Source organism: Urocitellus parryii, chromosome 7, assembly GCF_045843805.1.
Source record: "Urocitellus parryii isolate mUroPar1 chromosome 7, mUroPar1.hap1, whole genome shotgun sequence".
NCBI lineage: Eukaryota > Metazoa > Chordata > Mammalia > Rodentia > Sciuridae > Urocitellus > Urocitellus parryii.
The window spans coordinates 91,724,759-91,751,740 of NC_135537.1; the positions used below are offsets into that span (position 1 = coordinate 91,724,759).

Consider the following 26,982-nt stretch of genomic DNA (forward strand, 5'->3'; position numbering starts at 1 on the left):
TGAGATGCTATCTTAGTGTGATTTTTATTTGCATTTCTCTAATTGCTAGAGATGATGAGCATTTCTTAATATATTTGTTGATTGATTGTATATCCCCTTCTGAGAAGTGTCTGTTCAGGTCCTTGACACATTTATTGATTGGGTTATTTGTTTTTGTGGGTGCTTGGCTTTTTGAGTTCTATATATGCCCTAGAGATTAGTGTTATATCTGATGAGTGAGGGGTAAAAATTTGCTCCCAGGATGTAGGTTCTCTGTTCACAAAGATTGTTTCTTTTGCTGAGAAGAAACTTTCTAGTTTGATTCCATCCTATTTATTGATTCTTGGTTTTAATTCTTGTGCTATAGGTGGCCAGAAAAATTAGACAGATGAAAGAAATTAAAGGGATATTTATAGGAAAAGAAAAACTTAAATTAGCACTATTTGCTGACAATATGATTCTATACCTAAAAGACCCAAAAAACTTCATCAGAAAACTTCTAGAACTAGTAAATGAATTCAGCAAAGTAGCAGGATATAAAATCAACACCCATAAATCAAAGAAATTTCTGTATATCACTGACAAATCCTCTGAGAAGGAAATGAGGAAAACTACCCCATTCACAATAACCTCAAAAAAAAAAGATACTTGGGAATCAACTTAACAAAAGAGGTGAAAGATCTTTACAATGAAAACTGCAGAACCCTAAAGAGGGAAATCCAAGAAGACTTTAGAAGATGGAAAGATCTACTTTGCTCTTGGATAAGTGGAATTAATATTTATCAAAATGACCATACTACCAAAAGCACTATACAGACTCTTTTTATTTTGAAACAAAAAGCTATGAAAATTTTGAAAATATAATACAATAAAACCGGTGTCTACTTTAAGATATACACCATTTATTAACACTGTTCACAAATGTGTTGTGGATCTTTTGGAACAAAAGACAGATGACATTGTTGTAAAAGTTTAGTTTTGGCTGGGTTTCCTGGGATCTCATTTTGAGTACTCTTGGAATGAGTCTCTTACACTGGATGTTTATTAGTGGGTTCCTTTAGGATCGACACCTGTGAAGAAGGGAAAAGGGGAGCAGGAAGAGGACTGGAGCAAACACTTTTTAGACTAGGGATTTTGTCTTAAATGTGAGGAAAGAGTCCTTGTTTCCAAGTGTCCTTTGCCTTAGAATTACAGGGTTGCTTGGGGAAGCTTAGGGAAGCAAAAGTCATCATAGAACTAAAATATTCAGCAATGAGCTGACCATTCAAAACCCCTCCTCAGAACCCATTCCTCTTGACTGTGGAAACTGTCCTAATCTAACCTGCTAATAACTCTGCCATTTTACTTTTAAATTTAGAGATTCTCTAAACATTCAAACAATATAAATACTTGAGAAATTTTAAGTGTATTGGTTTTCTCTTACTGTAAGACTTTACCAAACTTAGAAGCTTAAAACATCACATATAAACCATCTCAGTTTCTGTGGGGCAGGAGTCTTGGTATGGGATAGCTGGATCTTTTGCTCAGAGTCTCTTGAATGTGAAATTACAATGTTAATAAGGACTGTGATCTCCTCTGAGATAGGGGTCTTCTTTCACACTCACTAGTTGTTGGTAGGATTTAGTTCCTATGGCTATAAGACATAAGTTTCCATTTTCTTGCTGTTAGCTAGGACAGCTCTTAGCTCCTAGAGGGTGCTCTGAGGCTTTGCCATGTCCCTTTCCATAGGTACTTGACTGCTTACTTCTACCAGGCCAACCTGAGGTTCTCTTTCCAGTCTTGTATAATAAGACATAATTAATTATAGGAGTCACTGTCTCATCATAATCAGTCTCCTCCTTCACTCCAGGAGAGGGGATTATATAGTTATATATACCAGGGGGCAGGAATCTTGGGGGCTGCCTTACTGCAACAAGATTTAATGTCATCAATGAAAGCCATCTTTGGAGAACTGCTTGGTTCCTACTCACATGCACTGTGAGTCCAGTTATCAAATGAAAACAAAACAAACCAGAGAAAAACAGTAGCACTTCAAAAAGGAAAGATTTGGCCATCAAATAATTAAGAGATGGCCTTGGGGGAAATATTTGTTAAATGCATTATTTTTATTTTAAAAAGTGCTTAGAAACTCAGTCATGAAACAAATGGTATTATTGTATTAGCTCACATAAAGTTTATTACAGAATTTTATTCCAGTACAATCAAAAGTTGATTCAACATTTGTCCTAGTAATCAGAAGATAATTACAACAAATTTGTAAATTATTAAAAGGTGAGTAATTTTATTTAAATTTTTTTTTGTTTTATACGGTAAAACCCCAATTACTTCCTTGCCCCATTTACTAAATTTTGATCCCCCTTTTAAGTTGCTTTATGTGGTTTTTAATCTGTGATCAATTCCATTGGGGAATGAAAGCCTAATTTGAAAAGTGCATGGAGTTTGGGGAGATGATTCAGTTTGGTGTATCATATTCATGAACTTTTACCCTCTAGTGGTTACCTAGATGCCACCCAGTTATATATCTATAGGTATGAACTCAGCTAGATTGGTTGAACATAAAACTATTTGTTGAGCCACAGTCTTACATTTTCCCAGGGATGATATTCAAAATTATTTATAAACAGCAAGGCATAGATACTGACCAGTCAGAATAGGTGAGTTCCATAAGCAAATGATAGGGCCATTCTGGGGCATTTCAGACACAGAGCATATGGTTTAGGTCATTTCATCTTACTCTAAGCCAGTCTCATATTGTGCATTTCTAACCTGTGAAGCTAATTTTACAAATGATTATGCTGAAATCACTCTGGTCAAAGGAAGAGAGTAAATTCCCTGTTGAACCATTTGAGAGTCCAAAGGTCAACACTCAGGCATTTAAAAAGACTCTCTCCATACACTCCAAACAATTTCTTTTCCTTTCTCAGGATGACATTCCCAAAGGAAAACAGAAAAGCTAGGAAGAGGGTAGGACTTTCATTCAGTTTGCATATTAGTAGATTGTATATGAGATATGTTAGACTTAAACTCAGTGGTTATTTTTGTGTGTGTGGAGAGAGAAAGAAATTTACCATTATACATTTCAGATACTGGTTTTATTCCAGACTTCTCTAAGAAGCTGGTCCTTTGACTTTAGGCATATTTTCAATGTAATGTTAGACTAGTGTGAGGTCTAAAAGTCCTGAAAGTCATTTCCCTAAATGTGAGTTCCTCTCTAAGTTTTCTGTCCTAGGCACCTCACTTGACTCATCCTTATCTTGTCCTTGTGTTAGACCTTGACCATAGACTGAAAAACTCTGCTTCCTTTTTTCCCTGAAAACTAGATTATTGAAACAATGCAAGCACTCACTTGTTCAAACATTTTTGTTTCCACTGTTCCTGTTTATTCTTTACTTATTTGTGTCACTTTATGGTATTTTCAAAAGTATATATATTTTAAAGTGCATAAGCAATAGTTAAATATGTGTTTAGAAAATGGCTCCCCAAATATACAACTATAGAGAGGAAGAAAGGGAAGGTCTTCCTGATCTTCTGACCTCCACTCCCACTCTTTTTCTAGGGAGGGGTGTCTATTGTTGGCTAGTCCTAACACACTCTCGTCTATGCATTTAGTACTTGCAGATGCACATTTGTATGCATTTAAAAAAATTAAGATCATCCTTAACATATTGTTCGATCATTTTTTTGTCTCACAATATGTTTTAGAGAGTTTTCAATGGAAGGAACCATAGCTGTTCAAAATAGTAATTGTGCTAATATGAGTTATGTACATGTTATAGGTCAAACAATGGTCTGGCTCTTTAAGAATGGTGCCTTACTTTATTTTATTATCCATACAAAAGAAGAAAATTTTTATCATCTTCTTTTTAGCTTTGGGGGAAACCAAGTCAATGAAAAGTTAAGACATTGGACAATATAACATAGCTGGTAAGCAGTGGGTCTGAGCTCTGAACCCAAGCAGCCTAGTTCTGAAGGCTCTGTCCTAGCCATTGCCCTTAACTTCCAGTATAGCGACACCATACTTCATTTAATATGTCCTTACTGGTGGGTATTTAGGTTACTAAAATTTTGATTATTATAAGTGATATTACATTGCAAATCCTTGTCTATATGTCTTTTTTGTTTATGTACAAATATTTATGTGAGATAGAGCCCTGAAATTGTGCTCTCTGGGTCTGAAGATGTGTACTTATCTAAGTATATTGATTTAGTAAGAGGAGGCCTGACCATTACCATATTTAGAGCACAGTATGACAGTTTCATCTGCAGGACTTGAGGAATGTCTGAGCCCTCAAGCCCAGTACTTTATACCATGATATCATCCTCCATGTCACCCTCCCACTTTCCTCTCCTGGTCTGTCTCCAGAGAGGAGCTGGCTAACCCACAGACTTCTCTGTGAGTTTCTGTTTATTTCATTTGCATTCAACATGTCTTATAATGATACAATTAGCATATAAAGGAGGTTCCATTGCCCAGGAGACTGTGAGTGGGACAGGGTTCCATCTTGCTGGGATGTCCTAGAGTCTCTTTTGTTGGTTGGATTTGAACAGAGCTCTTGATTATTCTTATTCTTGCAGTCACAAGAATGTAAAGTCATCTCCTCTGTCTTATTTGTTTATTCAAAGGTTTCATCAGCCTATATCCTTTTTTCTTAAAAATTTTCATTTAACTCATTTTACTTTTACTAGTTTTAATACATTTATTTCACTATAATGTAGTCACCTTTTAAACAATATTGAGCACTCAGTATAAATGCCATTTGTTCAAGGTCATATGTCTATCTTACCTCTCTCCTTTATGGAAGCCTTAACTGGATACAATGAGCTGAAATTTCTGAGTAGTCAAATAACTGTGGCTTGATTTACTAGAGATACAAGCAGGGATTCATTTCTGGGTGCCCAGGTAGGGATTGAACTGGGAATACGTTACAGAGTATAAAATAATACTTAATAAAAATCCTTCTCTCTCAAGAGTTATAAGAAAAGTCCTCATTTGGATATGTAAATGAGAACATTGTTATAAGGGTTTGATCCTGTGATAATTTTCAGAAAACATAGAAGTTGAGCTTATAGGCTGAATTTGCTGGTAGAATTATATTCTGCTTTCCTGGCAAATATTCTTTATGCTTGTGCCTCAATAAAATCTATGCCCCATTGGGTCTTTAATAAACACTTTATATTGCATTTTGTTCTTTTTCCCTTAGGTAAACTGATGGTAGAAATTCCAAATCGGGTGTTTAAGAAAAATTCAGTTACAAGCCTCCTTTCATTTTTACATATACCATACCACTTCCTCAGCCAAGTATATTTTTCTCCACTTTAACTCTCCATTGCCTGTTTAAGTCAAGACCTTTCTCACCCTCTACAAAGACAGAAATTAATTCAAAAGTCTTATCACTGCTTGAAGTCAATTCTTGAAAGATAACTTTGACCTCTTTGCAGATTCTTTTCTGTCCCTTGAAATTCTTCCCACCTTGTGTGAGACAAAGGGATCATAAGGTCAGTTCTTTCCCTTGAAGGGGGGTCTGCCCACAAGCTGTACCACGAAGTGAGCTGGAATCAGGTGTGAGCTGTCAGTGGAGATGGAGCTAATGGAACTGAGGGGTGTCCTGAAAGTACTATCTTCTGTTATCACCAAATCTGCCATCATGCAGCCATTTCATGTTCTGGAGTATTCCCCAGATTCAACCCATTTGTGGTGGTCTCTGCTTGGTAGGAGAATGCCCTGGTGGATCAAGAAAAAACAGAGAGGCAGGCTGCTGATGGACAAGAAGCAAGAGAAGCAAGTTCTTGCATTTAGACTTGTGATACAGTCTGTTTTCTTTTAAAATATGATGTCTTAGCAGAAGCATTTTTGGAAAAAATATCATTAGACAAAATAGTAATAAAGAAGTTTCTATTTGAGTTAAGATATTTACCTTAGGTTCTCTTGGCCAACCAGCCGTTGCTAGGTCAGATTAATGGATAAAAGTGAAAGTTGTATATCACCTAGATTCTATTTAATTGTTAGACATAACCCTTTTCATTGATAATTAAAACATCATTTTAAGAGTCTGAACTTTTAAATTATTTCCTCTGATTGCTGAGAGCTCCATTTTCCACAGAAATATGCAAATGTCTTGGCAGAGGGTAAGATCATCATCAACCTTGTCTTCTCTGTCATTATGAGGGCATACTCTCACTAAAGAAAAGAACTTTTTGATGTTGTAAGCATCTGTGAATTTTCATTGCTCTCTATTGCAGTTTCCATATGTTCTAAGAAATGCATGGAAATTTCCACAGGAGAGGCTAACTATGCCCATTGCTTTGATATAATAAGAAAGCAAACTTTGTGGAAACTATTTTGTTACAGACTCTATAGTCAGAAAAAGATCAGATCCCACTGCCCTGTGGGATTTGGTTAGAAGAGAGCAACAACAAACCTCATACCATATATTGACAGCATGAACCACCATTCAGGATACTCTTTGTATCCTGCTCTCAAATTAAGATAAATCAAAGAAGTGTCAGAATATTTCTTTTTTAAAACATTTTAATTGGTGCATTATAATTACACATAGTAGTGGGATTCATTATGTCATATTCAGTGTCTGAATATTTATAACTACAACTACCATGAGTTTTCCTTTGAAATCACTGCTGCTGCATATTTACAAATAAATACATTTTAGCTGAGTTGCCTCTGGAAAATATTAAATGGGAGGAGCTAGTCTGGGATGAATTCCTTTGTGCAGAAGAACATATTCAAGTCACTGGATTCTGAACTGGTAGTTTTATTCAAGCTAAGGTCTATCTAAATAGAGATGAGAAGATTTCTTTATTCAAGTGTGAAATGTCATGGAATTATTGGTTTGACTGTTCTATAGAAGGAAGCAGAGGGAACTTAAAACACACATAGAGTTGGTTTGTTTATTTATTTTTGATATTGTCTTCATACTGGAATGAGATCAACTTCCCAAGCCACATATAAAAATCACCTTTAGCTTCCTGCTGCATGTCATCAAATGTAGTACCATCATGAATTTGACAGTGTAGTTGCTGTCCTGACCTTATATATGACCTTATAACCTTATACCTTATCATGACCCTAGGCCTCTTGTCCCAGCTGCTTTCTAGGAATCCTTTTTGAGTATCCCAATGCCCTAGACCATGAGAGCCCTCCCAACTCTAATATTGTCTCTGAATGGAACCCTCTGTAGTACCTGCCCCCACACTGGACATCTTTAGATATTAGTTCAAATTGGATCCAGGCTAAATTTTCTATATTGTCTTGGGCCCTGGATATTGAATTTCTGGTCTTGGGTCCAGATGTAGAGCTGGTTAATTTTCCATTCCTGTTCCTACTTGTCCCATTTCCTTGGCAGGCATGTGTTCAAGAAAGGAAAAAGGAAAAATGAACTTGAATATAAGATCTCAAACAATGAGGGAGGAAAATCTACTTCTATAATCTCTAAAAGTAAATCTAATAGTTTTAATATTCATCTCTGTTTAGGGTTTTATATATTATGCATATTTCTACTTATGTTGATAATTGAGAACTGATTCATTTTCCAGATGTATTACAAAAATGATTAAGTTATAAGCCACTGGATGTCACTCTTAAGCTGTGCAACTGTAGCTAGTTGCAATAGAGGTTTTCCATAGTGTGTTCAAAGTAGAGAAGGAGATTCAGCCAGGGATGGAAGCCATTTGAACTGTTTGGATAGGTACAGTTGCAGTGTCAGTGAACAACAGCAGAATTTGCTCTTAGGTTCCTATTTATTTTCTTTATACTCATTTTACAATGGTGGTTAAACAATACTAATAATCAGAGAAAATTCACCCAGCACCAAAAAGCCAAGGAGAAATCATTTATCCATTCAGTATCTCCATTAGTCACATGCTATAAGCAGAGTATTGGCTAATTAACTATAAGGTTACAAGAAAAAGTGAGTTTGCATCATGCATATGTTTAAGTTACTAGAATCCAACTATGGTAAAAGAAAAATAATATAATTAGAACAGTGCTATGGTTTGAATGTCCCCTCCAAAACTCATGTGAAAATTGAATTGCAACAATATTAAAAGGTAAGGTTTTTAAGAGGTGATTAATCTGAGGGGTCCACCCTCATGATGATTAGTGTATTATTGTGCTAGTGGCTTTGTTACAGAAACTCTCTCTCACTCTCTCACTCTCTCACCATGTGACACTCTTAACAATGTCATGACCCAACATGGAGACTTTTGCCAGTTGATGGTGCCATGCTTTAGTACTTTCCAGCCTCTAGAATTGTGTGATAGGTTTCTTTTCTTTATAAATTACCCAGTTGGTAGCATTTTGTTATAGCAGCAGACAAGGAACTAAAGGAAGGAAATGTAGCCTGTCATTCACTCAGAAATTGTGGCTGAGAGTAATTTTACCTCCTGTCTCTCAGTCACAAGCTGAGGCTTTAATATTCTGCTTTGTCACACCAGAAGTGGAAGTCTGCAAATTGCATTCCCCAGACATTTTTGCTGTCTGGCTTCTGGTTCTTTTGACTTGAGGGAAATTGAAAGGTTATTGGAAAGCAGAAAAAACTCCTTCTGTTTCTAGTTCTATTCAGTTCTCTTTAGCAGTAGTATGCAAGCAGGACTCCAACTTATTTCAATGTTTATATGTCAGTTCTGTAGCTCCAAACTTCCTCTTAGATTCGCCACCAGAGCCCAGGTAGTAATCATGTGATGTCCTCCTTGGAGGCTCTGAGCAAACTGTGCAGAGGTTACTTGGTGAGCTGAGTATCTGCTCTCTGATGACCCTTCTCCCAGGTTCTAGGTTCTGATGACACTAGGTCTTCTCTTTTATTTCCCAGTCTTATCAGTGGTAGCTGCTTGCCAAGCAGAGCTCTCTGAGCAGTCCTTTTTGCTCTTTCAGCCTTTTAGTCATAATGTAACCAATACCCTGCATTAAATCACCTCTGTTGGAAACAGCTAGCATTGATTCTGTTTTCCTGAAGGGATCCTGAGTGCAGTAAGCATGAGATGAGAGATGTGAATGCTTTCTTTCCTCATTCTGTGACTGGTTTTGTGTAATTTTCATGGTTGAAATATCTTGAAAATTGGATGAGATTCTAATGTTTACATTTCTATTTTTCAAACAATATAGACCTAATCACAAGCCAACTAATGATCAACCAAAATATTAGCATATAAAGCTTCATATAAATAAAGGATCCAGTGATACACTGGCCTGTTCTAACACTGAAGAAAACCTGGTCATGTCAGACTTAATGAATGGGGGTCTCCTCCTTCCCCCATTCTGAAAGATTTCCAAGGATGATTTGGTATAGCAGAGTTTTGCCTTACATGTCAACCACAGAAGCTGAACTTCTCATAACATATGTCTCCATGGTATAATCTTGTAAAGCTGAGTAAGCCAGTAATTCTTGCATTCAGAAGCTTTCAATCTAATAGAAGAAATAAGGCATACACAAACAGTGAGACAATGTGTGGCAATGTTTGATTGGAGCAACACACCCAAGGACAAAGCCATTTGTCACCTGTTAGCTGTTAGACTTATGAAATGAATTTAAAGAGTAGAAAGACAATAGGGAACATGATACACAGGTTCTTCTAGAGATTTAATTCATTTGCTTGCTTAGAGAAGGCAATGATTACTATTACTATAGGCTGAGTATCTACTACCTAAAAGATATGGGACATGTTTTACATGTCAGATATTTTCAGATTTGGGGATATTTGCATGGAATTTACTGGTTGAGCATAACTTATCTAAAATATGAAATGCTCCAAAATTTTTTGGGTGTCTCATTTGTACCCCAAAGTTTCAGATTTTAGAACATTTTATATTCTAAGCTTTTGAATTAGAAATTCTCAGTCTGTGGTTCTATCTTAGAGATCTGTTTGAAGAAGATGCTTTCCTAGTGAATTTTGTTTAGTACATAACCTTATATTCTGATATGCCAATGCTATTTAATTCCCTTTTTCTTAGTGACCATGGAGAACACCTGACTACTTCCTCAAGGTCTCTGAACAATATACATTCAGAATTTGCTTAATAGACCAGAGTTAATTCTTCATTGCACATAATGAATTTCTTTCTCAGTGGCTTATGGTCTGCCTTTTTCCTCACTAGAAAACATGGAATGGATAGTATTCCCTGGATAGTATAGATTGGATAGAATTCAATTTCTATCAGCCCTGGTCTTTCATGTCTCACTTTTGGAGCTGAGGAAACAGTCATTGTCCTTTCACAGAAGCCCAGGATTAGAACGGAAAGAAAGGGAACTTTCCAGCTATGATACTGGGACCATGAGTCCATGGGAGCTTTTAAACCTCAGTATGTTTCATCCCCTTTCCAGGTCATTCGTCTTTGAAAGTGGTGACAATGCCAGGGTGAGAGATGACCTAATGATGAGGGACATCTTCACAAGTTAACATTTGATGGAGTGGTTTTTGAAGAATAGGAGGAAATGTGTGAGGTGGATTAGCAGTTAACTCTTTGCTTGTAACTATTAAATCTTTTGGGATTCAGAACTTTAAAAAATATATATTTGCTTAAAATCCTTCAGGGATTGACTTAAAAGGAAAACCTCGAGGGAAGGAGGGTGATTTAAAGCTGCAGAGGGAAGATCTTTTGCCTTTTTTCTTCATGATTTGAGCTACCTTGAACAGTGTTTGTTCTGCCAAATAACTTAGCTTGAGAAATTCACCACCCCCACTGGTTTTGGATAGTGATGGGGGGTATAGAACAAATTTTTCTTGTAAGTGCCCCTCCTATTACTTTAACTATATCAAAGCTTGTTCCACACATAATTCTGTGCATTTATTTTTTCTTTTTATGGCAACTCATTCCAGATGAATGTGACAACTTGATAGGTACTAATACAATGGGAGTAATAAACTTATTTAAAACGGGTTTTACTTTGCCCTAAAACAAAATATATGTGTGACTATAGCTTGCTGGACAGAACATTAAGCATTTTACAAATGAAGGATCTAATGAGACACTGATACGTTTTGAATATTAGTACATGAGATTGCTAGAAGAACTTGGCTGCCTTACAACATTACGTTATAGACAAACTTCAGCGTGGAATAATACAATTCATATACACCTTAATGGGAACCTCCTGGCTCTGACTCACAGCAAGAAATGAAGCCAAAGACTTTAGTCTGTAGTACTTGCTGAGTTCCTAGATTTACATCTGGAGTCATATTTACTCCGTGTTTATTTTCTGAAATCAATTATATAATGGTGGCTAGGATTCTGGGTAGAGTTGGGGGATGCTTCACTTTTCAAGAGAGAGCCATGTCAGAAATGTTCAGAAGCTAAGCCAAAAGAGAATTTCTTCTCAAACAGAAAAGAGACCACAGAGAGAAAGCTTTTATTTAGAAGTCATCCCACTAGGATATGTGAAAGCAAATGCTATGTTCCAAAAACAACAACAAAAAAAAAAGAGGAGAAAATAGTTAATGAAGTTAAATCTCAGTTTGTAAGACCTCTAGATTATAGGAAGATCTAAAAATTCCAAACTTGCAGTCAATTAAAATGTGAAACTAGCTATTGTCATTTGGGCCAAGAAACTGGTTGATGAACTAGTCGTTTTGCTATCTTAAAATATGAACCTGGGAAAATATTTAATGTTAATCATATCTGTGTAATGTGATTAAATTGCTTTGGGACCATGAAATTAATAAGTTTCATTATCACCACAACCAATTATATTAAAGGTAATTGTGGCCCACAGTGATGCAGCAAAATTATGTTTGTGAGATGAGCCTCCCTGGCCAGTACAACTACAGTTGTTTTACTTGTAAAAACACATTCTCAGTTGCTATGACCTAAGTAATACAAGTGGTTGGGGCAATTCTCCAAGTAGTCTAATTCAGAGAAAACATTGGCTTTTCTGTAAATTACCTGGGTCATTTGACATGTGTTTTGTTTGAACTAGTTCAATAATTTTTTCAATTCTCTATTTTGCTTTTGCCAGAGAGATACAAACCTGTACAATATCTGAACCCCAAACACGAACTACAAATGGAGGATTTTCTTTTTTCTTTTTTGCTATAAGTTTTTTTCTTAGCTGGCAGGTACATTCTCACTTAAAAGCAGAAAAAATATTGTTCTCATGATCTCAGTCCATATGGCATTGGAAGTGCAGTGGTATAAAACCACAGAACTCTGTAGTACTGCTAAGTCAGGAGTCAGAATGCCACCACACATTAGCTTTGCAATCAGATGGATACACAGGCTCTTCCACACCAATTGTTTTCAAATTTTTTGCTAATGATTCTATCCAATAATGAGAATTCCACTAACTTGGAAAAAGGTCAGTTTTCTAAAGGAGGATATTTATATGATTATAGTATAAATGTCAAATTTAAATGCCAGGAAGAGATGATTAAATCAAGTGCCTGGGTGTAAGATGTATGATAATATAGAGTGGTAAAGACTATGGCAAATTGGAGCATTTATGCCCTATATAAAAGTATCATTTATTATGCATCTTTGGCAAATATGTGTGCAAATATCCTAGTGTTGCCAGACCTTCCATTTTTCAACAAAAGTCAGAAATTGATCTACATAAAAAAATTCTCAATCTTTAAATGTAGGCATGTTGGTAAGCTTTTGGAGTTTGAGGGAACCAATTAATAATACTCTTTCTCTTCTCTTCTTGTATTCATTATCAATTGAGAAGTGACATAGGAATTAGACAGATGGAGATCTAGATGTCATCATTATTACTGATAAAGCTGATTGGAGAACAAGGCTGGAATCTACAGCCAAATGTATTTTCTAATTACCACTCTCAGAAGAAATCACAGGTTTGCAGAGCTGTCTTCCAAGGGGAGAAAAGGTGAAAAGGAGAGAGATCAAGGTGTTCTCAGGTTTTTAATAGAATAACGTTACTCAGTTATAAAATGAGGACCCATGAATGTCAGAGCCAACCTCTTACCCATCAAGGAAAGAAAGCAGAGAGCTTAGAGGGAGACTCTGCCCACTGCTACCTTACTCATGAAAATGTAAGGCAGAAGGCAAAGGGAACAGAATTTCCACACTAATAATAATTAGTTTGTTTTAAAAAATGCTGTTCAGGCCAAGCACATCTAGACCCAGCCCAAAGATACTCCATTTATAACCTCTGGTTTTTAGATACTTTTTAAATTTGTCAGTTAGTTACAATTTTTTAGTCCTAAACTTTTTAGGACTTAAAACATGCCAGTATAACAGTGTTATAGGCATAAATAGTAAAATTCTAAATTTCTTTACTTTTATGGAACTTGAGCATTTCACTTAGAATACTTTTTGATGGTTTTGTTCAATAGTTGAAAATGTGCATCTCTCCATAGGATAGCCTTTTCTGACAATGTATGTTGGAAAATAGATTTCAGTAGATACTCAACCCCATACACTTTATTTACCTGGCCCCAAGTGCACCAGTCTCACCCCCAGTTCTGACTTTACATTGCTCTCCCACCTGGGTTTAGTTTCACATCTGCTAAAACTGCTACCTTCCCATTTTCCTTGTCTCACCCTTCTATTTTAACATCTGTAGTTGCTTTCCTGGTGATGATTTTGATTCCTCCATGATCCTGGCTCCTTTTCTTCTGCCCCTGTCCAGCCATCCTCCATTATGTGCTGAGTAAACACTCAACTAAGTTCAACAGCCCAGACCTCTTCCATCCCTGAACATGCTTGTTGTGATTCGACACCCATCATTCAGCTTGCTCTAGTCCCTCAACCAGGAAATGGCATTCATAGTTTTTCAATTCTTGGTGGTTCTGGAAATGCTTATTATCAAATAGTTTGCAATGAGGGGAACTTTGGCTGCAGCAGTGATATTTGTCATAGCAAAGTAGTTTCTGCTCTCAAGGCTAGATATTATAAATCAGTTTCTTATTTAGCAGAAAGAGCAAACAAAATCATTTTTGTTGGAAGAATTGTAAGATCCCCCTCTCTCATATGACTGAATCTCAGAAGACTTTTAAAGTCTAGCTTCCATTTTAAAATAACTCTTCTTCTAGAATCATACTCAACTAAAAACACCTTTTAAATTTCATTTTAGTGGTCTGGACCATTTGTCACATGTCCCTGGTGGGTTCATGTATCCTATTCTCTTCTTATAAGGATAGCAGTCAGAGTGGATTAGGGCCCAATGTAATGGCTTTATTTTAACCTAATTGCCTCTCTAAAGAAAGGTTCTAAATGCATCCCTCATTTGCTGTTCTTAGATTTGTTTATAATTATTCAAAAACTATTTTTTTAGGCAAATGACACCCATATATTAAAATGATGACTTTTTTCTTGCATATTATTCCTGGAATTTCCTGATCTAGGACTTTCTCTCATCAATATTCAAAGGAGCACTAAAGGGTCAGGGTGCTTTAGAGGAGGCACTAAAGAGGACACTAGAATTTTTCTGTTCAAAGATGACCCTATTGGACAGATTTACTGTCCATGTATGTGGGCACAGGGAAAACAACCCAGACTTCCTCAGCCTGTTCAGCTAGGGGCCTTGAACTGCTGCACCCATTGGCACAGCCTATGGGGAAGTGAACCTCCCTCCAGGCAGGCAGAGATTAGAAGGCTAGGCCCCCATGGCCAGTGCCATGCAGAATGAATCAGGAAGTTGAGGGCTGACCCCTAGGCATGCACCATGCATCCAAACTCACCAAATAGCTTCCATTTGTTGACTACCTGCCATGATTTTTGAACTGCTAAAGGTGAGGTAGGGAGTCTCACAATGAGGAATCTCAGGCTCAGAAACATGAAAGACATATCCGAAGTCACATAGTTACTCAGTAGCAGAGCTAGGGTTTTGTTCTAGGTATATGCACCAATTGTATGTCAAACACTGTCTTTTGACCTGTTCCAAAAATTTTGCTTGTACCTAGGCATTCAGGTTAACATTTCTAGTATTCTAGTTCCCCATTTGTCTGGGAACCATGGTAACTTGCCCGGATTTTATTCCTTTATTTGTTTTTTCTTTCTTTCTTTTTTTTTTTTTTTTTCCGGTAGTTCAGTGATATCTGGCATTGAACCCAGGGCCTCATGCGTGCTAGGGAAGTGCCTTACCACTGAGGTATATCCTCAGTTTCTGCCTAGATTTCAATGAACTCTACCCAGGTGGATTCAGAGCTGACATCTCTCTGTTATAGACTGTTTCTTTTACCTTGAATCCTCAGTTAGGGACAGTCTTCATTTGCTAGGGTTGGTCAGTTTCCCACTGTGCCCTCATATGACTTTTTATTTTGGCACATGTCTCTGGTATGTTCATGTATCATATTCTCTTCTTATAAGGAAAGCAGTCAGAGTGGATTAGGGCCCACCCGATGGAATTTGATGATCACAGTACATGTATGAAGACACGAATTGGTGTGAATATACTATGTATACAATCAGAGATATGAAAAAATTGTGCTTTATATATGTAATTAGAATTGTAATGTATTCTGCTGTTATATATAAATTTTTAAAATTTACATAAAAAAGAGAGGTTCTATATCCAAATGCATTTATATTCTCAGATACTGGGTGTTAGAACTTCAATATGTAAATATTGGGGAGACACAATTCAACCCATAAAAAGGCCTGAAGACATGTTACCAATGAATTGATTATTCAGGTCTCCAGTAATATTCTGACTACATATAACTATCAGCTCTGGCCCTGCTAGAATGTACTTCTATCCTAAACTACTCTGTAAAAGGGGACCTTTGAAGATACTTCTAGCTAGAAATTTGGGCTGTGAATATAGAGTGATTGCCTAGCATGCACAAGGCCCTGGGTTTGGTTCCTCAGTACCACAAAGAAGAAGAAAAAAAAAGAAAATTGAGCATGACTGTTTATGCCCTATATCCTAACACCTACCTTACCATGATCTGTGTCCCCCACCATTAACATGTTGGAACCTAATGCTCAATGAAATAGTTTGAGAGGTGAGGCCTTTGGGATGTGATTAATTCTTAAAAGCTCCAACTTTATGAACAAGATCTGTGCCCTTATAAAGGGCTGGAGTCAACTCCCTTGCTCCTTCCACTGCATAATCACATGGGGAAAGTGCCATCCATGGAGGAATGGGCATTTCTAGATACTGAGTCTGTGGTATCTTGATCTTTGCTTCCCAGCCTCCAGAACTGTGAACAATAACTTTGTATTGTTTATTTCTTGTCTAATCTAAGGTATTTTGTTATAGCACCATGAACAAAGATGTACTCCTTCCTCACTGACTTCCCAAAAAGATAGATCTCAGAACATTTGCCTTTGTACCCATGACTGAACAGACCAATGCTCAAGGCCACTCTAATGTTCTCTTAATGTGGGAATTGTTCCATGCACTCTGCCTATTTTGCAGATTAAATTGTATGTCTTTGTTTCAGACTCTTTGCTTTTACCTGAAGGCTACGTTTTTATTTTATAGCATCAAAGTGATCTTTCAGGCAGACACCTTCATAGATGATGAGTGTTGAACAAAAGAATCTTTTTGTCCAAGCAGTAGAACATTGCAGTTAGCTACATATCTTAGGGGATCAGATTGCCTAGCTTGGTATTCAAGTGCTGCCTTGTGCCTGAGTGAACTTGGGTAGTTTTCTTAATCTCTTTATGTCATGATTGCCTCATCTATAAAAGAAAAAGTTAAGGGGCTGTGATTGTGGCTCAGCAGTAGAGCGATAGCCTAGCACAGGCTGGACCTGAGTTCCATTCTCAGCACCACATAAAAAAATAAATAAATAAAGGCATTTTGTTGTGTCCATCTACAAAAAAGATATTCTCTCTCTCTCTCTCTCTCTCTCTCTCTCTCTCTCTCACACACACACACACAAAAAAAAGTTAATACCACCTACCCAGTGGATTTGTTGTTAGATTGTTGCTAGGGTTAAATGAGTTAAAACAAATAAGGGAGCTAAAAATGTATGCCATCCATTTCCCTCCAAATTCTATGATTTTATCATTTTTTAATGCAGAGTAATACTTCATTGTGTATAAATGCCACATTTTCTTTATCCATTCGTCCATTGAAGGGCATCTAGGTTGCTTCCACAGTCTTGCTATTGTGAATTGTGCTGCTATGAACATCGATGTAGCAGTGTCCCTGTAGCATGCTCTTTTTAGGTCTTTAGGGAATAGACCCAGAAGGGGAATAGCTGGGTCAAATGGTGGTTCCATTCCCAGCTTTCCAAGAAATCTCCACACTGCTTTCCAAATTGGCTGCACCAATTTGCAGTCCCACCAACAATGTACAAGTGTACCCTTTTCCCCACATCCTCGCCAGCACTTGTTGTTGTTTGACTTCATAATGGCTGCCAATCTTACTGCAGTGAGATGGTATCTTAGGGTGGTTTTGATTTGCATTTCTCTGACTGCTAGAGATTGTGAGCATTTTTTCATGTACTTGTTAATTGATTGTATGTCCTCCTCTGAGAAGTGTCTGTTCAGGTCCTTGGCCCATTTGTTGATTGTGTTATTTGTTATCTTATTGTCTAATTTTTTGAGTTCTTTGTATACTCTGGATATTAGGGCTCTATCTGAAGTATGAGGAGTAAAGATTTGTTCCAATGATGTAGGCTCCCTATTTACCTCTCTTATTGTTTCTTTTGCTGAGAAAAACCTTTTTAGTTTGAGTAAGTCCCATTTGTTGATTCTAGTCATTAACTCTTGTGCTATGGGTGTCCTATTGAGGAATTTGGAGCCCGACCCCACAGTATGTAGGTCATAGCCAACTTTTTCGTCTATCAGATGCCGTGTCTCTGTTTTGATATCAAGCTCCTTGATCCATTTTGAGTTAACTTTTGTGCATGGCGAGAGAAAGGGGTTCAGTTTCATTTTGTTGCATATGGATTTCCAGTTTTCCCAGCACCATTTGTTGAAGATGCTATCCTTCCTCCATTGCATGCTTTTAGCCCTTTTATCAAATATAAGAAAGTTGTAGTTTTGTGGGTTGGTTTCTGTGTCCTCTATTCTGTACCATTGGTCCACCCGCCTGTTTTGGTACCAGTACAATGCTGTTTTTGTTACTATTGCTCTGTAGTATAGTTTGAAGTCTGGTATTGCTCTACCACCTGATTCACACTTCCTGCTTAGCATTGTTTTTGCTATTCGGGGTCTTTTATTGTTCCATATGAATTTCATGATTGCTTTCTCTATTTCTACAAGAAATGCCGTTGGGATTTTGATTGGCATTGCATTAAACCTATAGAGAACTTTTGGTAATATCCCCATTTTGATGATGTTAGTTCTGCCTATCCATGAACAGGGTATATCTTTCCATCTTCTAAGATCTTCTTCAATTTCTCTCTTTAGTGTTCTGTAGTTTTCATTGTATAAGTCTTTTACCTCTTTTGTTAGGTTGATTCCCAAGTATTTTATTATTTTTGAGGATATTGTGAATGGAGTGGTTGTCCTCATTTCCATTTCAGAGGATTTGTCGCTGATATACAGGAATGCCTTTGATTTATGCGTGTTGATTTTATATCCTGCCACTTTGCTGAATTCATTTATTAGCTCTAATCGTTTCTTTGTAGACCCTTTTGGGTCTGCTAGGTATAGAATCATGTCATCTGCAAATAGTGATAATTTAAGTTCTTCTTTTCCTATTTTTATGTCTTTAATTTCCTTCATCTGTCTAATTGCTCTGGCCAGTGTTTCGAGAACTATGTTGAACAGAAGTGGTGAGAGAGGGCATCCCTGTCTTGTTGCAGATTTTAGAGGGAATGCCTTCAATTTTTCTCCATTCAGAATGATGCTAGCCTGGGGCTTAGCATAGATTGCTTTTACAATGTTGAGGTATGTTCCTGTTATCCCTAGTTTTTCGAGAGTTTTGAACATAAAGGGATGCTGTACTTTGTCGAATGCTTTTTCTGCGTCTATCGAGATGATCATATGGTTCTTATTTTTAAGTCTATTGATGTGGTGAATAACATTTATTGGTTTCCATATATTGAACCAGCCTTGCATCCCAGGGATGAATCCTACTTGATCATGGTGCACAATTTTTTTGATATGTTTTTGAATCCGATTCACCAGAATTTTATTGAGGATTTTTGCATTTAGGTTCATTAGAGATATTGGTCTGTAGTTTCCTTTCTTTAAGGTGTCTTCGTCTGGTTTAGGAATCAGGGTGATGTTGGCCTCATAGAATGAATTTGGCAGTTCTCCCTCTTTTTCTATTTCCTGAAATAGCTTGAAAAGTATTGGTATTAGTTCCTCTTTAAAGGTTTTGTAAAACTCTGCTGTATACCCATCCGGTCCTGGGATTTTCTTAGATGGTAATCTTTTGATGGTTTCTTCTATTTCCTCAATTGATATTGGTCTGTTTAGGTTGTCTATGACCTCCTGACTCAATCTGGGCAGATTATATGACTTAAGAAATTTATTGGCGGTCGGGGCGCTTGCTGGCTGGGGGACGGCGGACGCCACCATGATGCTTGTTTGCTTTCAATGAAAAAGAGGGGGGCGCGAAGGAGGAGGCGTCGGTGTAGGTGGCTGTGGCATCTGTGGCACGGAGGAGAAGGCGGTGGGCGCAGCGATGGTGGGCCCAGCGACGAGGACGAGCCAGGGGGCCGAGAGGGCGGGAGGGCGTAGTGGTGGCCCGTCTGAGCGGCTGAGGCGGGCAGCTGAAGCGGTAGCTCTTGGAGTGGAAACAAAGACCAGCAGCTGAGGTGGCAGAGGAGCGGCGATGGTGGCGCTGCAGCAGCGGGCGGTCCTGGTATGGTGGTTCCACAGGTCAGACCCCGCTGCACTCAAAGGGAGGAGGCGGTGGCAGCAGCGGAGGAAGGCGGCGCACCTCAAGAGGTGAATTGTCTCATCATTGCTAGTACTGAATATTCTTGCTTACTTGCGCCTTGGAATTTAACTTTGGAGAGGAAGAAAGTAAATATGAATAAGAAAAAAATAAAATGTTATAGAGGGATGCCAGTACCTTTATTTACTTATTTTTATGTGGTGCTGAGGATCAAATCCAATGCCTAATAAATGAGAGGCATGCCCAAATTAAAATACGACTCTCCTGACCCTCGGAGGATGTACACAATCATGTCCTCTGAGCAAGCAGCAAATGGAAAGAAATCACATTGGGCAGAGCTTGAAATAAGCGGAAAAGTAAGAAGCTTAATCTCATCTTTGTGGTCACTAACTCACTTGACAGCTTTGCATCTGAGTGACAATTCCCTGTCCCGCATTCCTTCAGACATTGCCAAGCTTCACAATCTGGTGTATCTGGACCTGTCCTCTAATAAAATCCGTAGTTTACCCGCAGAACTCAGAAACATGGTATCACTCAGGGAGCTCCATTTAAATAACAACCTGTTACGAGTTCTACCTTTTGAGCTGGGAAAACTGTTTCAGTTGCAGACTTTAGGCCTAAAAGGAAATCCACTTACCCAAGATATATTGAACCTCTATCAGGAACCAGATGGAACAAAAAGGCTACTGAATTATTTGCTTGATAATTTGTCAGTTTCAACAGAACAACCACCTCCAAGATCTTGGATTATGTTGCAAGAACCAGATAGAACAAGGCCAACTGCCTTGTTTTCTGTCATGTGCTATAATGTTCTTTGTGATAAATATGCGACCCAGCAGTTATACGGCTACTGTCCATCATGGGCACTAAATTGGGACTACAGGAAAAAGGCCATTATTCAAGAAATCTTGAGCTGCAATGCTGATATTATAAGTCTTCAGGAGGTTGAAACAGAACAATATTACAGTTTTTTTTTTCTGGTAGAACTGAAAGAACGTGGTTATAATGGATTCTTTAGTCCTAAATCTCGAGCTAGGACAATGTCAGAACAAGAAAGAAAACATGTTGATGGCTGTGCAATATTCTTCAAGACTGAAAAATTTACTTTGGTTCAGAAACACACTGTTGAATTTAATCAGCTAGCAATGGCAAATTCAGAAGGGTCTGAAGCTATGCTGAACAGAGTCATGACAAAAGATAACATTGGAGTTGCAGTACTGCTAGAACTTCGAAAGGAATTGATTGAAATGTCATCTGGAAAGCCACATCTTGAACAGAAAAGCAACTTATTCTTGTGGCTAATGCTCATATGCATTGGGACCCTGAATACTCTGATGGAAAGTTGGTACAAACTATGATGTTCCTCTCAGAAGTAAAGAACATTATTGATAAAGCTTCTCGAAGTCTCAAATCCAATGCATTGGGAGAATTTAGAACTATTCCACTTGTGTTAAGTGCAGATCTTAATTCTTTGCCTGACTCTGGTGTTGTAGAATATTTGAGCAATGGTGGAGTAGAAACAAATCATAAAGACTTTAAGGAACTGAGATATAATGAAAGTCTTATAAACTTCAACTTCAATTGGAAGAATGGAATGACCAACGGAAGGATCACTCATGGTTTCAAGTTAAAGAGTGCCTATGAGAGTGGCCTGATGCCTTACACAAATTACACATTTGATTTCAAGGGTATAATTGACTACATCTTCTATTCTAAACCTCAACTGAACACTTTAGGCATCCTGGGACCTCTGGACCACCATTGGCTAATTGAGAATAATATCAGTGGCTGCCCACACCCACTTATCCCCTCCGACCACTTCTCACTTTTTGCACAACTGGAGCTCTTACTGCCTTTCCTGCCCCAAGTTAATGGCATTCACCTTCCTGGCAGGAGGTAGTCAAGTACCTACAGAGGATAGCCTCAGTTTTATTTGTAAATTTGTGAAAAATCTGAATATAGGGAAGTGAGGTATTGCCACTAGGGATTTCTTAATGATGATTTGAATTTTCAATCTGATTATTTGAAATAAGGATAAAGTATGAAAGCCAGGTGCTAGCAACAGACAAATTCTGAGCCCAATATGCTTTATACTACTGCTAGACAGGGATTGGTGTGTTTGCACCTATCTTTAATTTGTTACAAGAAATTTTCCTGTTTCATCTATCCAGTATAATATTTTCATGCCTTGAAATAGGAAAATGTTTGAACAGCATAGTCTCTTTGCACAGAAATCTGTAGCACTACTTTTTTGAGGCCAGTAGTAACATCCAGAGACCATTCTCCCAGACTTCCTCCTTTTTTAGACTTGTTTGTAAAATATAAAATTTAGCCTTGATGATTGTATATGATCCACAGAAGACCTGATTTATGAAATTTTTATACTTAAAAATGATTGTATTGTAAACTAAGGCTAAAATTTTTTTTTAAATTCTGTTTCCTGTGTTCTGAAGGCCAGCTTGTAAAAGAGTTGCAACAGACTTTCTCTGCATTGATTTGCACTGTTAGGGTTTTGTTAGCCCTTTTGTACTACTTTATTTTTAAATTGAGAACAATTGTTCTTTAAATCTAAGTCTGCTTTAAACCTTACGACGTTTTCTTGGACCAACAGCAACTTATTCATGAATTCCTGAATTTTTTTCAAAAACTCTCTCTCTACCAGGACAGATAAGCTGAACAGTGATCTGTAGGCATTTATGGACTGAATGTCATGGTTGATTATATGTACATTCTCATATTTTTAAACCTTTAACTGTTTTTAAGTTATAAACTTATAGCTGCTTAGGTACAGCTTCTTAACTCCTCTTTGAGACACTTCCTGTCCTATCTCCACTGTGCCTGCCTAAATTTGTTCTCACCAAGCACTGCCTGTGCATGCAGAGAAAAATCTGTGCATCCTCTTTTATATTTTTTAAATACTGTTTAACATTTGTGAGAATTTTATGAAAATGCTTTTGTATGAGCTGTGGCTTTTTTCTCATTGTGAAGCATTGAATATCATATCTTGGAATATGTTCATAGGGTGGGTTTCTGGGTCTTTGTACACCAGACCCAAGCACTGCTTCTAGGTGACATTACACAGTGCTGTTTGTCACCCAGAATACTACTATCACGTGAATTATTTTTGGTTATCTATGTATTCCTTATGTATGTTTTTTAATCACTCCTTTTTTAAGAAAAAGTAATTTTCTATTCATGAAGCAGTATGAATTAGATGTGTTTTCAAAACAGTTCCCTAAGGCAATTCTTCAGATCATTTTTAAAGTGACTAAGTCATTTTAGTGTCAACCAAGATAAAAGTTATATGTACCCTGTGTTTTGCCCATAGTGCCACTAGTAGATTTGAGATTAAAGCCAGCTTTAACTGTGCAAAGTTAAATTGTATATGTTCTGTTCTCATTCATTCTTCTCTCAAAAATCAAATGAATTCAGAGGGAGCTAACTGCTTTTGTTTCAACTGCAGGCAGGGGAGCAAAAGGACACCATGTGAGCATTAAGAAAAAAATTGTTGAGTGTTATTAACAATTTTTATACAGAGAATGAGTCATTTTGGATAATGACTTAAAATTTTATGAAAAACATTCAGCACTTAAATGTGCACATATGCAACAGTAGGCCTGGAAGGGGGCTTAGGAGAATAAGGCAGGCAGCTTTCTGACACTATAAGGAACACTTGAGGTCATCAACTCAGGAGGAGCAAAGATTTTTTTTCAGCTCATGGATTTGGAGATCTAAGTCCTTGATCAGTGGGCCTCTTTGCTTTGGGGGCTGTGGTGAAGTAGTGTGTTATATTGTGGGGAGTATATAGTAAAGCAAAGCTACTCAATTCATGACCAGGATGGAAAAAGAGAAAGGAAAGGGCTAGGTCCCAGTATCTGCTTGAAGGGCACATCCCCAATGACTAAAAGACCTCCATTAGGCACCACCTCACAGAGGTTCCACTACCACCCAATAACACCATGCTGTGGACCAAGCCTTTAATACATGTACTTTCTTGGGAATTAAGACCCAATCTATCAGAAATGAAATGCTGGGAGGTAGTAAATATATTTATTATAATGTGTGTATACTAATTTATATTATGGCCAGAAGTTCAGGTTACTCTAAATTCTCACTGATGCTTGGTAGCATCAGGCCTATTAATCTTTACCAAATATCCATCTACATGTAGAATCAATCGTAATGAAAAAAGTCACAGAAAGATGACATAGGGCCATCATTTTTATAAAGTTTGTAAAAGAGAAAAATAAAATAATATATTGTTTAGAAATACATTCATAAAACATTTTTTAAAAGGACATGATAAGTCTAAAACTCAACAATGGTTACTTTGGAAAGTAGGGAGATTGGATTGGACAGGAGTATAGCAGTGTTGGTAGCATTCTAGCTTTACTATTGTGATGGATAATTACAACTCGATTGGGCTGAGGGATGCCCAGGTAGCTGGTGAAATTTTATTTCTATATATGTCTATGAGGTGTTTTGGAAGAGATTAGCATCTGCGTACAGACCAACCATACAAATAAAGGTAGATTTTATTGAGAACTTGACCAGAACAAAAGACTCAGCAAGGGAATTGACTGGGACATCCATCTTCTTCTCTCTTAAGACATTGGTGCTCCTGATTCTTGGGCTTTTGGACTTCAACTGGGATTTACAGATTTGTGCCCCTCCCTACTTGTCAGGTTTTTGTACTCAGATTGAACAACATATAAGCTTTCCTAGTTTTGCAGTTTGCCAACTGTGTGTGTGTGTGTGTGTGTGTGTGTGTGTGTGTGTGTGTGTGTGTCCTATTAGTTCTGTTTCTCTGGAGGACCCTGGTTAATGCAACTATTATGGTCCATATGTTACATATATTCTTTTATGGCACTATTTCATAATATTTTAAAAATACTGACATAGAAGCAAACTATAGACCAGTGGGACAGAATAGAAGACACAGAGACAAACCCACATAGCTACAGCCATCTGATCCCTGACAAAGGTGCCAAAAACATACATTGGAGAAATGACAGTCTCTTTAACAAGAAGTGCTAGGAAAACTGAATATCCATGTGTAGAAGAATGAAACTAGATCCTTATCTCACTCCTTATAGTAAAGTAAACTCAAAATGGATCAAACACCTGATTATAAAACCAGAAACATTACAACTGTTAGAAGAAAAAAATAGGGAAAATACTTCAATATATAGGCACAGGCAAAGAGTTCCTGAATAAGACCCTTTAGCTCAGGAAATAAGAGAAAGCATCAATAATGGAATAAAGTCAAACTTAAAAGCTACTATACAGCAAAGGAAGCAATTCACAAAGTGAAGAGAGAATCACAGAATGGAAGAAAATCTTTGCCAGTTACTTTCTAAGAGGCCTAATATCTAGGAAAAATTATACACACACACACACACACACACACACACACACACATACATATATACATACATACACACACATAGAAGGGGGGGCTCAAAAACTTCTACATTAAAAAAATCAATAAATAGAAAAGTGAATCAAATAGACATTACTTAAAAGAAGAAATATGGATGGCAAACAAAGAAAATGTTCAACATCTTTACACATCAGGGAAAAGCAAAACTACACCGAGATTCTATCTCACCACAGTTACAATGGCAATCATTAAGAATACAAATAACATTAAACGCTGGTAAGGGCGTGGGGAAGAGGAAACTCTCATATGCTGTTTGTGGCATACAAATTAGTACAGCCCCTATGGAAATCAGTATGGATGTCCCTTAAAAAGCTAAAAATAGATCCATCATATGATATAGCCATACCACTCCTTAGTACTTATCCAAACAAACTAAAATCAGCATATTTTAGAGACACATATGCACCTATGTTTATTGCAATGCAATTCATAATAGCCAAGTTATGGAATCAGCCTAGATATCTACCAACAGAGGAAAGGATAAACACAATGGAGTTTTATTCAGACATGAGGAAGACTGAAATTATATCATTTGCAAGAAAATGGATAAAACTAGAGAACATAACTTTGAGTGAAATAAGTCACACTCAGAAAAGAACTGTATATTTTATGTGTGGAAGCTAGAAGGAAAAAAAAACAGGGGAAAAAAGGACTCCATGAAATTAACAGGGAGATTAGCAGAGTGGAGAAAAGTGATAAGGGGCAGAGAGGAGGGGATGGAAGGGGAAGTATTAGAGAGTGAACCTAATCAAATTATGCTTATTTTTGTGTATGTTTGAATATTGCTACAACGAATCTCACCATTATGTATAATTAATATGTACCAAAAAATAAAATAAAACATAAAAATAAAAAAGACATTCCTCCAATTGGAGTTTTAATCTTGGAAATGACCTAGAAGTTTAACTTAATTAACTTTTAATGCAACTGATAAAAGTCACAGAGGCAGGGCTGGGGATGTGGCTCAAGTGGTAGCGCGCTCACCTGGCATGCACGGGTCACTGGGTTCGATCCTCAGTACTACATAAAAATAAAATAAAGATGTTGTGTCCACCAAAAACTAGAAAATAAATATTTAAAAAAATATTCTCTCTCTCTCTCTCTCTCTCTCTCTCTCTCTCTCTCTCTCTCTCTCAAAAAATTATAGAGGCAGAGAATGAAGGATCAAAGACATGACACTGAAAGAATGTGTGAGAAGCTCAAATTGGCCAGAAATAAAACCATTGCCAGTTCTGAATTTGAGTATTGACTCCATCAGTTATTAAGAATATGATTTGTGGAAAGTAACTTTACCTCTCTGGAGATTGCTTTGAAAGTTCAATGAGGAGATGCAAGTAAAAGTTCTGACTCTAGAACTGCACCTTTTTATATTTGTTGTTTGTTTTACAAGAAGAGTTCAGATACACTGGAACTTGTCCTTATACATGTATTGGACTCTAGTCCTAGAACAATGATAGTGGATATCAATCTAAATAGGCCAGAATGACACCACCACTCTCACACTGCGGTAATGATTTGCAACAGAAGCAATGTGAGCAACATGAACAGGAAACTCACCAACTTCTTTTTTCCCCCACACTGGACTTTGATCTGAGCAGTAACCAGTGAAGATGGTGCAAGTGCATGTGACCCTGTTTGAATGCTTTCTTAGTTCATTTTCTGTTGCAATAACAAAATATCCACAACCGGGCCATTGAGAAATAAGAGTACTTTACCTAGCTCACAGTTGTAGGATCTGGGAAATCCAAGATGGTGCTGGCATCTGGTGAGAGCCTTCCTGTTGCACTGTAATGTGGCAAGACAGAGCAAATATGCTAGATTGGGTCTCTCTTCCTCTTTTAA

The 26,982-nt window shown here is 37.4% G+C and overlaps 1 long non-coding RNA gene and 1 pseudogene across 1 annotated transcript in view; both read left to right on the forward strand.

The window, feature by feature from the left end:
* Window positions 1-26,349, forward strand: part of LOC144255677 (uncharacterized) — a 50,090-nt gene extending 23,741 nt beyond the window's left edge. Inside the window, exon 4 of the long non-coding RNA XR_013343873.1 lies at window positions 26,288-26,349. This is a non-coding gene — a long non-coding RNA (uncharacterized LOC144255677). The remainder of the gene's footprint in view (window positions 1-26,287) is intronic.
* LOC144255939 (CCR4-NOT transcription complex subunit 6 pseudogene) lies at window positions 19,937-21,607 on the forward strand (annotated as a pseudogene).
* Window positions 26,350-26,982: the final 633 nt, after the last annotated feature.